At 41.9% G+C, this 16,752-nt stretch overlaps 1 long non-coding RNA gene across 8 annotated transcripts in view; it reads right to left on the bottom strand.

The window, feature by feature from the left end:
- The window catches only part of LOC107203962, an 87,360-nt gene that overhangs the window by 45,974 nt on the left and 24,634 nt on the right, over window positions 1-16,752 (bottom strand). For all 8 annotated transcript variants that reach the window (XR_004497288.1, XR_004497290.1, XR_001521419.2 and 5 more), the window contains one exon: window positions 15,558-15,679. This is a non-coding gene — a long non-coding RNA (uncharacterized LOC107203962). The remainder of the gene's footprint in view (window positions 1-15,557; window positions 15,680-16,752) is intronic.

Raw genomic sequence — 16,752 nt, 5'->3', positions numbered from 1 at the left:
AATTGTGGGGACTTTAATTTTTTTAATGAGCCTTTAATAGCCAAAAAGTACGTCCCAGCAATATTGTGTACAGCCAGGCTTATAGCACATATCCCAGCAGTTAACAGATACTTCCTCAGCTGCTGGTTTCATAAAAAGGGCAAAAATCCTTCCCAAGCCAAGAAAAAATGTTTTTAAGGAGTGTTTTTAAAGTATTTTATGTTTTTAATTTCACTAAGGGAGCACCCAGTCGCAGGAAGCATCACAAACCATCAGCTCTCCTGGTTAAATGCCCATGGGGGTACTCAGCATCTTGGAGGAGTGTGCCCAAGATCACCAAATCATCAAGAGTTCAGGGGAAGAGGAAATATGAGGCTGAATCTCTTCTCCTTGACTAAGGAATGCAGGAGGGTTTGGCTCCTGCAAGTTCATTCTGTCAGTGTAAACCCCAGACTGAGGTGCTCCAGGATGGAGAGTGTCACCCAGGAATCTGCCCTGCAACCTGGGAACTGCAGATATGAATTAAAAGTGCCCTCCTGTTCCTGTGCTTTGCACTGTGCTTGGCTCCCATTGGGCCACACATTAGTCAAAAGAAGAAAGAAGAAAGAAAGGAAGGAAAGAAAAAGTGAAAACAAAAAGACTTTGCAGCGTCTGAAGGACAATTTGCATGCCTGTTTTCTTAGCTGTGGAATTGAAAGCCAGGAATGCCTCAGCAGCACCTCAGCCATTCATCAGGCCAGGGAATTGCAGAATTCCAGCCATCAGGTCTGGAATAACATCCTCAGATTCCTCCCAGTGACCAGCACAGGGAGAGAGCCTGGAAAACTCACACAGTCCGAGGCAGCTCCAGCCACATCAGAGAGGAAAAGCAGCCTGAGCATCCTCACCAGTCCTGCCGCCTTCTGTGCCCTTTTCCAGGCTGGAATTCAACTTCAAAATAGTAAATAAACAAAGGGAGAGGAACCCAACATTTCCTACCCCTGGACTAACAAATTATCCTCGGAGAACAGAAAATGCAGAATCTCACCCCAATAAAAAGTTGCACAGTTCTTCAATGAGGAAATAACTTTTATAGCCATGATATAGTGAAGCCAAACTTCCCGATCACTGATACCTGGTTGTATATTTAACTTCCTACAGATGACAAAAATGTGAATGCAATTGGTGTTGTCACAGCTTGAATTTTAAAAAAATAAGTAATACTGCGTTTATAGACATTAACATTTGTTTTCAAATCCTCCAGCTCCTTCAAAAAGAACATTTTTAAACTTTGAGTGCTTTATGGAAATGACTACTTTCAATTTCCAAGGATTTTTTTCAGCATAAGAAGAAATAATAAAGCGAGCTGCTCGATGGTTATTTGAGGAACAACATTCAGATTTCAAAACTGGCTCCCTGTGTGATAGAAGACTGCAATATATGCAATCAAGACAGAGATTCAAACAATAATAAGTAGCAGAGGCTCCAGGGCATTGCAGAACGTGTCATTTACTTCAGCCCCGTTCCTTTAAACATCAGTCCTACGAGTAGTTCAGTGGAAAATAGATGGGGCTGCTCTTGTAAGTATAGACTATTCGTACAGGGAAGTTTTCAAAGGCTCTGCATTTTCCAAAGTGCTGAAAAATGCATATCAAGTTTAGTAAAACTAAAGAAAGGGAAAAAAAAAAAGCGGAGAGGAAGAAAGGATCTCTTGTAATACGCCAAATTGTCGGAGAGATGTCAGGGTTAATTTTTAAAGGCACATTTCCCTCCAGCAACAATTCTCTTTAATTATTTCAATGTGAAACACATTATCAGACATGTTCCTTGCCTGTTCTCAGCTCGCTGACACAAGATAGGTACAAGATGTTCCCTCTCCTCCGCCGATGCTCACACACGGTGCTGGGCACTCCGGTGCTGCCTGGAGGGGAGCGTGGGCAGCTCCTGCTTCACCTCCAGCCTCCAGCACCTTCTACCAAACCCCTGGGGCCACCTCCCCACAAGCCAAAGCACCAAAGGGAAGGAGAAGGTTGAGAAGTAGCCACAGGACTTCAGATGGTGGCCCTGGACATGTACACTGGCACCAAGAGCTGCAGCCACAGCAGTTTCAGGGTTGTCAGGTAACTATAACACACAGGCCAGCCTTCCAGCAGGTTTGCAAGGGGGTTTTAGACAGATTTTGGGGTGTTTTTTTTCCTTTACTTTGGCGTTTAATAGTCATGTAGAATAGACAACAGGTCAGACAAATCCCAGTGAGGGAGTTCCTGGCCCAGTGCAGCACAACGAGCTGCTGCAGGACATGGTCCTGTTGCATTCTTCATCAGGAATTTATGAAAAACACTTTATGTTCCTCCCAAGTGGGAAATGGCACTGCTCAGAGACCCAAAATAAAATATCAGCTCAAAATCACGAGGGACAGTGGTTTCAAATTTAGACATGAGGAAGGAACCTTGATCTAACGCATCGGCTCGGTGTCGCACGGCAGCGTGGCTGGTCAAGAATTCCAGCTGGGAAAGGCGATTTCTGTTTTCCCACTCCGTTTCAGACTTGAGAGATATGTATTTAAGGTTCTTCAATATGCCAGAATCACATCAATCTATTCAACCCTTGTTCTGGTGCAAGGAAAGCCTAATCCTTTTCTTGGGAGGGAAGAGGCTTCAGACCAACTCTACCAGATTGGCTGCAATCTAACGGCCTTTTTTATCCCAGCTCCAGTAAAACTCACTATAGAGCCAGTCGTCAGATTAAAAGCTTTTTTAAGTTGCTATCTTGGGAAATTTCTTTCAAGGAAATTACTACAAAGCCTTGTTTTAGTGTGTTCCCCTACTGTGAGTCCCACTGTGTTTTTTTAATAAGGAAAGCCATCCATCCATAGAGGTGTATCCTGTTCTCCATGCTTGAGTGTCTAACAGCAGGCACATACAGTAGACACTCTGATGTTTTGCCTCTTTAATTTTCACTCCATAATGTTGGTGCCTGGTTCTCCTGACTGCACCTTTCAGAGCAGTTTAATTATGGGCGTGCACGGAATTTCGAGAGGGGATTTTCAGTGATAACGTTCAGATGTTAGGGACAAGTTTAATACTGAAAGATACCCAGGTTTGTCTTTTTTGTTGTTGTTGTTGTTGTTGTTGTTGTTGTTGTTGTTTTTAACCATAAAAGAAAATCTCTCTATGCAGTTATCATGGGATGGAATGGGAGATAATATTACCAAGGGGAAAAAATAAAAATACTTCAAGGCTAAACCAGAAAAGAATATAGAGATGCTTCATTTAGTCTTTAAAAGATGCTTCATATGGAGATGCTTTGTGCAGACATAGAGATAGTTTATATAGATATAGAGATGCTTCATTTTAGTCTTTAAGAAGACAACCTTATGCTAAATATGAAAGTATGGCAGATCCATCACCGAGCTTTCAAGCACAGCCATAGGTTTCCACCCTTAAATTCCCAACCAAATGGAAATAGCTCATTCCACTGAATTTATTAGCTCAAGGATTTTACCCCTGATTTTGATGATTTTTTTTTAATTGAGCCAAACAGCTCCCTGATGAAAGGTTACTGTACCACTCAGATAGCAGGTTTGGAAAGTTTTTTTTTGTAATAACAGGCCAGGTATAAGGTTATAAATGAGCCCTGCTCCATTGACTCCAGACAGGGTATGAAAATTGATTCAATGGAGCACCATCAGTCCTCACCAGCTGAGTATCTGTCCCTCTAATCACAACTAAAAAGATTTTCCAAGTCAATTAAAGGCTTGAAGCCTTTGCTCGCTCACACCAAATCCCTGCTAACAATGCCCTCATTTAAATCCTAACAAACTGAGCACACGCTCTGCCTGCTGCCATGGGTGCTGCTGGAGATTGAAATCCCCGCTCATCCCAAGGCTTTGGACTCTCCCACGTGGGGCAGGATCACACCTGACTGCCCCCAGCCCTGTCACCTTCCTTCGGTGTCTGACACAAAAATTAGCACATTCATTATTTTTGCCAAGGGGAGGGAGCACGAGCCACATGAAGCAAACATGTACCTTTGCTGCCAGAGTGGGAGTACTTTAATTTCCAAATTACACCCATAAATAAATCAACTCGCAGAAGCTGATAAATGAAAGATTATGAAAATAGTAATATCCCGCAAAATCTTGAAAGGCATCATAATTCCTCAAACAATTATCTTCTGTCATATTTGCGAGTAGCCCATGTAGTTCAAGAACAGAAAATACAAATGTGCTCCTTTAAAATTCATGAAACCACTCATTCTGTCATAAAAGCAGGCATCTTTCATGGCTACTTATTTCACACAGTCTCATAACTAATACTGACAGATACTTGGAATGCAAAAAAAAAAAAAAAAGGAGCACTGGACAAAGAGCTCGAGCTGCTCAATTCTTACATTTTTATGCTTGAAATGGAAAATAAAATCATATATTATAGACGGCTGCAGAATTTCTGGTATAATTAAATCAAAATTTGTAGATAAAAATGAGATTGTACAAAGACTGGTGGTGTAGTGCTCCCAGGATTGGGCTGTGCTGCATCCATGACAACAGGATGGAAGGTTGCTTTTAATACTATTATCTTACATACCCACAGCTGAATGCTAATGCAGCTATACTGAGGAAATCAAGTTTCAGATCTGTATCCACTGAACTTACATCCACCAGGCAGGGACTTTAAAAGCCAGGCGAGCACACAAAGACCAATATTATAGCTCTGTCAACTCCCCAAAGGTCACAGATTTCAAAAGGTATACACAAATATTAATTGTCAGGTAGTTCCGTGCCGAGGAGCAGAACTGAGGCAGAAATCAGGTTTTGTGGCCATAATTCCCTGCCAATTTCAGTTTATAAAATGGAGGTGCGGAAGGAGGCAGGGAAGATTAACTGGGATCAGTTCATGTTCCCTGCGCTGACACTCGGTGACGTGTCCCTTGTGAACGTTGTGTCAGGAAGGCTTTTCCCTCTTTTCCTCACTGAAGGAGATGGAAAATGTGGGAAAGCAGCTGGGCAGCCTTGTTCTCCAGCACTTCTACTGACCCAGCCTTTGGGCTGTGGACTCCCCTGGATCCCTGGAAGTGCCCAAGGCCAGGCTGGACAGGGCTTGGAGCAGCCTGGGACAGTGGGAGGTGTCCCTGCCCATGGCAGGGGATGGAACTGGATGAGCTTTCAGGTCCTTCAAACCCAAACCTTTCCATGATTCCATCCTGGCTGAGGGACAGGCAGAGCTCCTGGTCCCTGCCTGCCCTGTGCCTGCCCACAGAGCCTCTGCTCTCCCATGGGAATCTCCAGATTTTCCCAAGCTCCTTCTACCATCACCTCCAACTTCTCAAATCATCTTGTCCTGATTTAGTAACATTTTACTATAAAATCACATATCTACATTAAAGATACCTACTTTTGGTTATAAAATCACAAAAACATAAAATAATACTGATTTACTTGGGGGAAAGTGGATTAATATTCCCAAAAATTACAGAGTTTTGAGCTGTTCTGTGAAATCAGGGCATCCTTCATCCTCAGTGCCAACAAAATCAATAGAGTTCTGTGAGCTCCCAGGTGAAGAAATCCTCTCAAGCCTTGCTCTACCAGAAGTGACCCCACAGCACTGATCCATCAGTGTTCCAAAGGGGAACACAGCCCCACCTGGCACTCAGGCCATTTTCAGACACCTCACACTATTTTTCCTTCTCCAGCCCCCTACACTTCCAGGTGGAGAACTCCAAATGATTTGACCACTCTCCTAAAATAGGTTGTAACCTGTAGTTATCCAAATCCTTCTTCTTGATAAACCATTGGCTCAAACTATGAGCAATTCATTTTCAGGTGCTCTATGAAATTCTGATGCACTGCAGGAAATTCTGATCAGAGGATCTCTGGTGCTCTGGATTTATCTCACACAGTCAAGCATGTGGACAAGTAAAAATGCCCCTTGTTGTCTGAAAGAATTCTTAAGAGTTACTGTACAGGAAATAGAAATGGTAAAATAAAGAATATATAATGAAATTTAAAAAAAATAAAGTAAACTGAGGCAACTGAGATAAAATATTGAGAAGAGGCACTTCTGAAGGATTTGCGAGTCCATCAGGACTTGTAGATCAAGCTCACGGAGTGCAAACCCCTGCAGAAGTTCAGTTCCTGAGGGTTTTTCTCCCTTTTTTCCCTTTTTCTCCACAAAACCGTGGTTTCAGTGGGGCAGCAAAAAGATTTAATAAAAGCAAAAGGGTGCAACAACAGTCACAGTGATGAAAGCCTTGGCCTCCAAGTGGCAGAATGTCAAAAAAAGTTGTAGCATTTTATGATACTGTAATTGAAAAAAGTATTAAGTTGTTAGTGGAAGTGTATTTAAGGGAAGCCCCACACGTGGGTATAATAGAAAATTAATCCTCAGAGCTTAGAAAGTCCCTGAGGATGTAGAATCCATCATGAAGTTACCTCCTGTCCCAGATTTTCTTGTTGCTTGCCTCTGCTGACAACAGTTGTCTTTTCATTAGAGAATTTGATATCAATTTGCTCAGACACCAGGGGCAAGAAAGGATTTCACTTTCTTCATCTGAAAGACACTGATGCACAGAATTAGGACTTTGAACAGATGCAAGAGTAAAATGGTGACACATTCTCTAAACCCAAAAACACAGGTGGCCTCAGCAAATGGTCCAAAGCCTCTCTGGGCTGCCCAGGCAGCCACGAGCCTCCCAAATTTCTGATGATTTTAGTTGGGACAACCACCCTGGTTGCAAAGATCTCCTTCCAGGCAGCTCCTGTTTCCAAACCAACCCCACAGAGAAATGTGCTGGTTGTTAACACCCTCCTCCAGACCATCACAGAATAATGGGTGAGGCTGGGAGCAGCACTGGTGCCAACCTCCCTGCTCAGGCAAGGTTCTCCTGGAGCACATGGCACAGGCTTGTGTCCAGCTGCTTCTGGAATCCCATCCTCCTGCAGCAGAGAGGGCAGGGAGTGCCTGCTCCCAGTGCCTTTCCAGGTTAAAATCCCTCAGAACTGGTTTGTCTCTATTTGAAGCATTAAATTAACTTCAGAAGATACAACAAATAACCTCAGGAAGGGGATCTAGCTCCCCTAACCTGAAAATAGAGCTGACTGCCTTCTGCTTCTCACTCATTTCAGAGCTGCAAAAGCCGGTGGGACAAAGGACCAGGAGAAGGGATGAGGCAGCAGGATATCGTGGAGGTTATTGCCACCTGCCTGGGCATCTGGTGAAAACTGGGCTTCACCCAGTTAGAAATGTTGAAACTTTCCCACTTAGAAATGTTTTCAAAGGCTTTGACTGCTTTGTTTTTTAAACCTTGCTTACATTGAGGATTTATCACAGAAACCTTCACGATAAAATGAGCTGCCTCATCAATAAAATTGCTGTGCAATGACTGGTTCTGCCTCCACAAGGGATCTGATTTGGGTGCTCAGTGAGAGCCCAGGGGCCTGGTGACAGCTCTGGCAGGGGAGAACATCCCTGCATCTTGATGGTGGAAGGGTGGAAAATGAGGGTGGAAAGCTGAGAGCACCCCAGAGACAAACCCTGTGTTTGCCAGCAGCCACCAGAGCCTCTGTGCTCAGCACATCCCTGACCTTCCCTGATCCCTCACACCCAGCCAGGGTTTGGACTCAGCCATGCTTCTAATAAGGCACAAAACCACGTTATTCTTATCAAAAGGCTCAGGGATCAAACTGAGACAAGCAATTTATTCCAACAGAAACCAAGGCATCACCTGAGAATATTCGCATGGAAGGTTTCTCACCAAAAACAGGGAGCGAAAGGAAATGCAAAGCCATCAGTTGTTGCTGTTCCTCCATCATATTTTATCATATTCCTTTGATGCTCCAGTGAGGTTCCTCACCCTGACCCCCCCCTGTCAGGCTGGAAATTCGGTACAAGATGTAAAAACCAGCCTGAAAATCTGTGAGACACCAGGCAGAGCTTCCCCTCAGCTCAGCTGCTTCACTGCCCTCACCTCAGCTTCAGCAGAGACTGAACACGAGACTCCCTTTCTGCCCACAAACCCCACTTTCCACCCATAGGGAAACTCTAAATGCTCCTATTTTATCCCACTTTGCAACACTGCAAACACCCAAAGCCATTAATCCAGCTACTTCTTGTCCTCACAAGGAGCCCTGATCCAGGATGGGCTCCTTGGGCAGGACAGGGAGAGATCATCCCTGTAGTTGCAATAAAACCAACTTGTTCTTTGCCATACTTGAATAATCTGGGCAGGCAGGGCTGTAATAGACTGAATATTTTTATTGCATGTTTTAAAAATAGAGATATGCTCTGGCCATGGTTCTTTAGGGTTTATTTCAGCAAAATTCTGTGGTAATGTTGTTTGTTAAAAAAAGAAATCCTAGGATGGTATGGTTTGGAAGGGACATTAAAGCTCATCCATTTCAACTCCCCTGCCATGGGCAGGGGCATCTTCAACCAGACCAGGTGGAAAAATCACATTCCCTCAGTCCAAGAGTGTTCCAGTTGTCAGCAGTTAATGCTGCCCTCAATCAGGTACCCAATTCTCATTTTAAATGATCTCTCTCACGTTTTGCTCTTTTTCTTACACAGATATTCCTGTTTGGCCAAAGACACCCCAAAACCCATTTGGATTTCTGTTAATAGGACAGAGTTTTTACCAGACAGGGAGTTACAGGAGCAGAACTGGCTGCTCGGGCTGAGGCTGCACTGAAAAATGCCCTCCATAAACCTGACACTGGCATTGTTCCAGCCAGAAAATCCCAGTCAGACCCTGTGAACATGGAAATCCCCGGGTTCCTCATCTCCCTGTGCCTGCAAAAGCAGGCACTTGTTGCAGGGAGCTCCTGCACTCCCAGCACCAGAGCCCTCCCCACCGTGTTCCTCTCCCCTTTTCTGGAAGCGAGCTCAGCTCAACTCAACCTTTGTTCAAACACTTCTGATACACATTTCCCATTTTCTCCAATTTTTACAGTTCCCTGACAGGCTTTTCTCAGCAGCATTTGCAGGGTGGGCAGGGCTTTCCCTCCTCCTCCTCCTCCTCCTCCTCCCTGGCAAAGAGCCCATCTGGCATCCATGTGGCAGCTCTTGCTAAGCGGGATCTGGCGGAAAAGTGCCACATTCCCAGTGGCAATCCCGGCCACACCAGCACAGGGACACACAGGGAAATCACTTCCAGACTATTTTATTTTTATTTTTTTCCCCCAAAAAATATGGAGCATTCATATGCATAAAATCTCATTTTTCTGCAACAGTGGGGACATTCTGCAGGGGGCTGCAGGGATGTGGGTTTTAAACCTCTCCAAAAGCTTAAGGTCTTGCCTAAATTTGGCTCAAGGTCCTGCCTAAGCTCAGCTCCAGCTGCATCATTCAAGGGGCTCAGTGCACAGCACTGATGAAAAGAGCAGGGAGAACACATTTGCTACACCAAGTTACCTCTGTTAAAAGCTGTTTGGGTTTAATCCATCCCATTTAGGACCCTTTGTGTTACAGGGGGAAGGGAGCCTATACAAACAGAGTTGGGGAAAAAAAAATAAAGCATTGCTCACATTTTTTAAAAGTCGCCTTGGGCAGTTATAAGTTACATAAAGTTGCTCCTGTTCCTGTTGTAGTTATGCCAAAGTTATCTGAGGTGACGGGCAAAAAGTGACAACTCCAAACTCGGGAAAGAAAAGTTCCCAAACGGGGCCTTTTCACATGCACAAAATCAGAATATCACCAACAGCCTGCAAATTCAGACATGACTTCACAATTTCCTAGCAATCGTGGAGATTACTCTAATATATTTACAAAAAATATATAAAAAATACTTTGATTTAAAACCAGAACTATAACTTATAGATAGCAGAATGTGAAAGAAACTGTTCTTGTTTCCAATAATTGCAATCGTGAACTTCACTTAGCTTGACACTTGTGTAATAATGTGAATATTTAGCTTTTCTGAGTATTTATTCCCTAAACCCATGACTTCTAGAAATCCTTCAAAATCTATCACTTGAGAAAGAGAAGTTAAAATGAGAGATATTCTGGGGAAAATTACTCCCTTTTCTTAACATTCTTCTTCCCCCCACACACACATTCCCAATTTCCCACACACATCTTTAAGGCACGGCAATGCAAGTTTTCAGGAGCTAAATCTACGAGAGAAATCAAAAAGAGAGGCTATTTTAAAACAATCAAGACAAAAATAAAAGTCATCCTTAACTAAATACAATGGCAAAAAAAGTTGGACATCTTTTGTGTCTTTTATGAGCGACAGAGAGAGGAATGATTAAAAATGTACCAAGAGCCCTGAATGCCATTTTACTGTCATTTCCTTTGATTAACCTTCACCTGACCTCAATCCCTAAGGCAATTTCAGTTTCTTTTTGTTCTTCCATTTAAATTCTCCACTCCAGCAGGTGAGTACAGCCCCGTCACTGCAGATTGGTTTGGGGGAGGATTGCACAGAAAATATTGGGGTTTTTTTTCCTGTGGAATCGTTAGCAAAAACCTTAACAGGGACATTAATGGGTCACATTTACTCCAAAAGTGGGATTTTTTTATAATCCCTGTGGAATTATAGATTTTTTTTTTATTAGGTATTAATTAAAACAGAGTTGAAACAGTCACACCAGTTCCCACCAGTGCAGGAACTTGGTGCTACCAGTCCATCAACCACATCATGCTGGAAATTCTCACATCTGCAATATCTGCTTCCACCTGATTTATAAATGTGACATTCCCACTGGAATAGAGGGAGGGGAAAAAAAACCCAGCATGAATAAAAACTTAAAAAATAGATTATAAACTCTTGGCAGAAGGAATGGGTCCAGTGTTTGCACAGGAATCTTACATTGCAATTTTTTCTTGCTTTAAAACCATTTTCCAACAGGTTTTGTGATATCAGGGGTTGAGCAGAAATCATGGAATGCTGCATACTTAGACTCTGTTCTTTAAGTATTGATGGGATAACTAAAAAAAGGAAAAAGTGGGATTCAGGGTAAAAAAAGGACTTGATGGTCTTAAAGGTCTTTTCCAACTAAACATTTCCAGGATTCTCTACAAAAATCCTGTAACATCTGTAAATTATGCCTGGTGATGAAATATTGAGGAAATTTTTTACCTATTTACTACATCACAGACAGATTTAAAGGATAAACCATCCTCATCCACAGGAATTGGTGTGATGCTGAGGCTTCTGAAGGCACATTTTTAATCTCTCAGCAAAAGTTTTGAGATTTAACAGTTAAATTAAGCCTAGAACCAAAGTGCTTAGTTTCAGCTTGTGCCACTGTGCCAGCTTACCTTGGGATGAAGAGATTCTTCACCACACATGGCCTTTGTTATCAACCCAGAATATAAACATAAATAACCCATATTATTAAATATGGGTTAAATATAAACCCAAATTATTAAATAACCCATAAATAAACATAAGTGATGGATTCAATGTGGGCTTGGGTGGCCTCTGCTGCCAGCCCAAAGTGTGATCTGACTGGATTCATAATATCTCAGCTCCATATTGTTCTCTCTAGGGGAATTTCAGGACAAAAAAATGAAATAAAATTGTCCCAAGCTGACACAAACCTCAGCATTTCTATCAAACCATCAGGCAAAAAAACCCCTCAGTTTGGAGTAACTAAAATTTTTGTAGGGATGAATCATTTTGAAAGGTTTCATTTCTTCTGGCCTTCCTAATTTTCATTTTCTTGCTACCTGTAGATAAAAATTGAGACTAAACACAGACCTGTTAGGTTCCAAAATGGTAAAATAGGTTCCCCTGGCAATTTCCAAACTCTGTTGTTGTAAGGAGGTGAACTCATGAACTCTGATCCTCTCCTGGTCGTGATTTCATTCTCCACAAACTGTCCCTTCCTGAGAACATGAAGAAGTTACTACAAAAAAGTCCTGTAGATCTCAGTCATGAACCTTTTATGATCTCAAATATTTCACAATACTCATAAAACACTTAATAGACACTGTTAAAACTCAAGTTTCTTCACCTGCTCTCATCTGAGCTGCGTTTCCTTTGCACTTGCGGATGCACCCGGCTCTGAGCTGTGAAATCCAGGACAAATCCTGCCTGGTTTTCCATCCCAACATCTCCACTGGTTCCTCCAGGAACGTGCCCAGCTCCTGAGTGACAGAGGCACTCACCTGAGAGAGCACCAGGCTCAAGTGGAGGAAGAAGGGGATCGGAAAGCGCCTCGGGGAGGGAGGTCAGGTGAAGGTTAATCGAAGGAAATGACAGTTTGATGGTATGCACGGCCCTGGAGATCACATGTGGGCATTTTGCTGGGAAATATTTAACTGTTTTATCTCTCTTTAGGAAGAAAGCAGAGTAAAGTGCTCGAAAATGCAGGAGAAGACAGGGATGCCTCTTAGCCTGGCACGGGTGGGATGCAAACATTGCAGCTGGGAGGCAGAGAGAGCCAAAAGATGCCAATTCTTACGTGGTTCCACTCACATCAAACATTTCTCTCCCATAAAACACAGCACAGTGGCTGGGAACACAGGGAAACTCAATAAACCTCTCATTTACCTTGCTCCCATATTTATCCCAATATTTATTACTCTTCTCTCAAAACAGGTGCTGGAGTTAAGAAGGGAAACTTTGTGGAAGCCTCAAACTTATTTGTGTTTTGCAATAAACTTGGCTTGGCCACATTCCTGCCTTCTTTACATTTCCTTTCCAACAATTTTCGTGCACTCTGATTTTTGCCTTCAAGAGCTCTTTCCAAACCTGATTTTAAGCTTCTGTGAAGGTGGAAAGGGATTTTTAAATACTGTCTCCTCAAATATTTAATCATGAAATTTACTCTCGTATTTGTCCTCAATTAATTGGGGAATTAAACCAATACCACCTGACTGATCAATCACAAATACATAACACAGCCTGAATTCTGATTTCTGCTTTTGATTAATAAAAAAAACCCCAATGAGTCACTAGAAAAATTCTGACAACTATTTTTTCTTCATTCTTCCTACAGAATAAGAGGCAAAAATTCACTGAGTGAATTATTAATTCTGAGTTATTCATCCAGCCCTACTAAAAACTAATCTGTTTCTTTTTTTTAAGCATCAAAAAGGTCTTTCAAATGGAGGTTGGAATAATGAAATATGGCAGCAGATCTTGAAACGTGCCCTTAGCCAGGCTGCAGATACGGAAAAGGTTACGGAACCAGAGTTATTAATCCCCATCACTCTGACAATTGATTTTGAACACAGTCTGTTGGAGTCTTTATAATGCAAGATCATAAATGTTCAGAACTAATTTATTGCTCTTTGTTCCACCTGGCAAAAACACACTGTCAGATTGAGTTGTGTTGATGCAACGATGCAGATGAGGATTTAGGTGGTATTTTTATCCACATTTGTAAATTTGTTTGCCATACCTGTGTGTGGTTAAAAGAAAAGGATTTAGAAACATTCATGAAGGAGTTAAAAATGTCCACGAGGGAGCAAAAACAGAGGACGAGGCTATGCTGTCCTTCACAAATGGGAAATGTTTGCACAAATAGTCATATATTTGAAATTTAATGGGGAAAAGACCTTGTTTGAATTTGTCAGTATTGATATTTTTGGTTTGCACCCTGTTCCCTGGTATCTCTCAGATTTCCATAAGCAAACAGGTAAAAACATTTGCTTTATTCACATATTAACCTCCACGCCAGGCAAGGATTCCCCACACACCAACGAGGGAGACACAAAACCTTTTGTGGCTTTTCCCTTTTTTTTAAATCAATCTTTTTGAAGCCTGAACCAATTCCATTCATCCCAAAAATTCCTCAGCTTGTCTCTTCTGCTTGCAGCAGTTGCCACCACTCCTGCCCATGCCAGGGAAGTGCCAATCCCAAAGAGGGACAAGCCAGGAGAGGAGAGGAGAAGGATCCCCTTTACAGGGACATAAAACACTCATTTGTAAAGATTAAGGGGTTTTGAAGCATCAAAAAGAATACATTACAAGAAATCTTATTTTAGTAATAAAATCCTGTCCCATAGACCAAGAATTCCATAAAAGATGAATTACCAGGCTACCAAAGCCCTATGGAAGCAGGGAACTGAAATACAAAAAAAAAGAGATGGGGAAGAAAAACAAAGGAGCTTTTCCACATCAAAAATGATCCTATCCCAACGTCTCCAAAGTATTTTTCCTAAGTAGAAAGACAAACTTGTAAAATTACCATTCTTTTCAAAATTACCACACAATACCTCTTTAATAACACTTTTCCCTCTTACGGATTTTACATTCCAAGAATATAAACTTTATCCTTCCATAATCTGGGGGCAGAATCATTTAATTGTCCTGGCAAGTTTATTCCTTTTGAATTCTTATTTTTACCACGATTATGAACTAGGAGAGCTGTGGTTGCATGCTTAAACTGCTGCATTCAAGACTTGTAGGCATCTGTACGATATTGAAATTAATTTCCAGTATAAAACAGTTAACAGAATAACCCTAGATAAAGGCAAATATAATATTAATTCCATTCTTTTTGTTGGCAATGTTGTAAAGTCCATTGCTCAAGTAAAGAGCACTTTGCTGAGCCAGATACAAATTAATTTTAACATTCTTCTTCAAATAGGAATTTTAAAAGTCAAGTAAAGGCTGCAGTAGCTTTGAAACATTTCGGTGATTGTTTTAATTACCTTTCATAGAGCTGTGAGGCTGCAGAGGGAGGGGTGCAGAGGGAAAGGAGAACAACACCTGGCGTATTAACAGTCGTTTTTTCTGACATAAAGAAGAAAAAATACTTTCCAAGCCCTCAGCCCAACAAAAAGCTCAACAAAGTCAACACAGTTTGGGGTTTTGTCAGCGCATTAATGTTGTGATTTTATCCTGGACTACGTGTTCTTATTCTGTCAATAACAACTTTCACTGTTAAATAAACCCACCAAATCTCCAAACATTAAATATATGAATTCTGACAGCTTTAAAGCTTGTTTTTCCACCCAAAGCTGATGCACACGTGGGGTTTCTTTCCAGGGTCAGGCTCTATAGCAAATAAAGGTCGCTTCACTTTTACCACAAAAAAATAAAAATAAAAAAATAAAAAAAAAAAAAAGTATATCTTTTTGTCATTCCAACCCTAAATAGATTGGAAACTGGAGGTTACTGGGACTCCTGCTGGCCTTTGACATCCAGCACCTCGGGAATCAGCAGTGCTGGGGGAAAAAAGCCCCCTCGGATGCGGAGTTGTCATCCCCACCCTCCATCTGTGGCCGTGCTGGGAGGAAGTGCTGACCCCATCATTCCACCGTAAACACTGCCGGAATCAACAACAACAAATCCAGAAATGAGAAAGGAAACGGCGTGTCAGGAGTCAGGTCAGCCCATTTTATTTGCACATGTGTCAGTAAAGATAGAAGGAATCGCTGAATTAAATTAAATCAAAGCAAACCTGCTAATTAAAACAGCTAAAATTATGTTTGTGAAGATGTGTGACTGGTTTCCTGCTTATCTGCAAATAAGCCTCCCCATAATATAAACATGTTTCTATCTCCACTTCATTTATAATAAGTCTTTAGGCAGATTGTAATTAGTATTTTGAGTTTCTAATAGAAGATCTATTGTGCTGCTGGAGCAATATTTTTCCTGACCATCAAAACACTGATTATTTCTGCATCAGTCTCAAGGGTTCTCACCTGTTCTTCTCATGCTGGTCAAAGTCTTGCATCCAATTTATCAGAATCAAATTGGGTATTTGTCTGAACACCACCATCTTCAGAACATATTGCTTGTAGTTAACCACTGTATTCAACTCCACCTACAAGCCAAACCAGAAATTATTATCAGTTCTGCTTGAATTTATCCTGTAGCTGGATTTTCATTCAACATTTAAAGAGCTATCATGATAGGGAATAGAAAAACGGAGTCAAGCAGAAGTTTTGAATGTAAAAAATTGTACTATTTACAAAAATCAACTTTTTGTTTCTGTTTTACTTATTCCCAAGTTTGCAGTGCATAATTTTATACAAACCCAATTACATAGCTCAGTGATTTACTGGCAAAGCTGGCCAGGAGAAAATTATCTGGCTTTAGCTAATGTGTGTGCCTATTTACAATCAAAACAAACCCAGAGAAAATTGCAAAATGGCCACAGAGAAAAAAAAAAACATAGTCACGTCAGAAATGCACCAGAGGTGACACTGTTTGCAAGCTGAAAAAAAGTTCACCTTGTATTTATTATTTCACTAGATGAGCAACAAACTGTGGTTATGGGTAGGGATTCAGCCTCTCAGATCATGCAGAATTTATTTATTCCAGTATTTACCTTGAAGCCTGGCTGGGGTTCAAGGTTTGGACGGTGTGGTGTTTTCTTTTTGCCCTTTCCATCATTTTTTTAGGGATTACTTTGCACAGTTTTGTGGGCTCTGTTCACCGGGATTGCACAGCTGTGTACAGCTCCCCTGGCTCTGAAAAGGGTTTGGGATGCAGGTTAGGGATGCAGGTTTGGGATGCAGGTTTGGGATGCAGGTTTGGGATGCAGGTTTGGGATGCAGGGTTTGGGATGCAGGGTTTGGGATGCAGGGTTTGGATGCAGGTTTGAGATGCAGGTTTGGGATGCAGGTTTGAGATGCAGGTTTGGGATGCAGGGTTTGGGATGCAGGTTTGGGTTTAAGGTTTGGGATGCAGGTTTGAGATGCAGGGTTTGGATGCAGGTTTGGGATGCAGGTATGAGATGCAGATTTGGGATGCAGCTTTGGGATGCAGGGTTTGGGATGCAGGTTTGGGATGCAGGGTTTGGGATGCAGATTTGGGATGCAGGTTTGGGATGCAGGTTTGGGATGCAGGGTTTGGATGCAGGGTTTGGGATGCAGGGTTTGGGATGCAGGTTTG

This window comes from Parus major, chromosome 4A (assembly GCF_001522545.3).
Source record: "Parus major isolate Abel chromosome 4A, Parus_major1.1, whole genome shotgun sequence".
Taxonomy (NCBI): domain Eukaryota; kingdom Metazoa; phylum Chordata; class Aves; order Passeriformes; family Paridae; genus Parus; species Parus major.
Note: the sequence above shows the minus strand (reverse complement) of the source record. Positions and strands in the feature narration are given on the sequence as shown.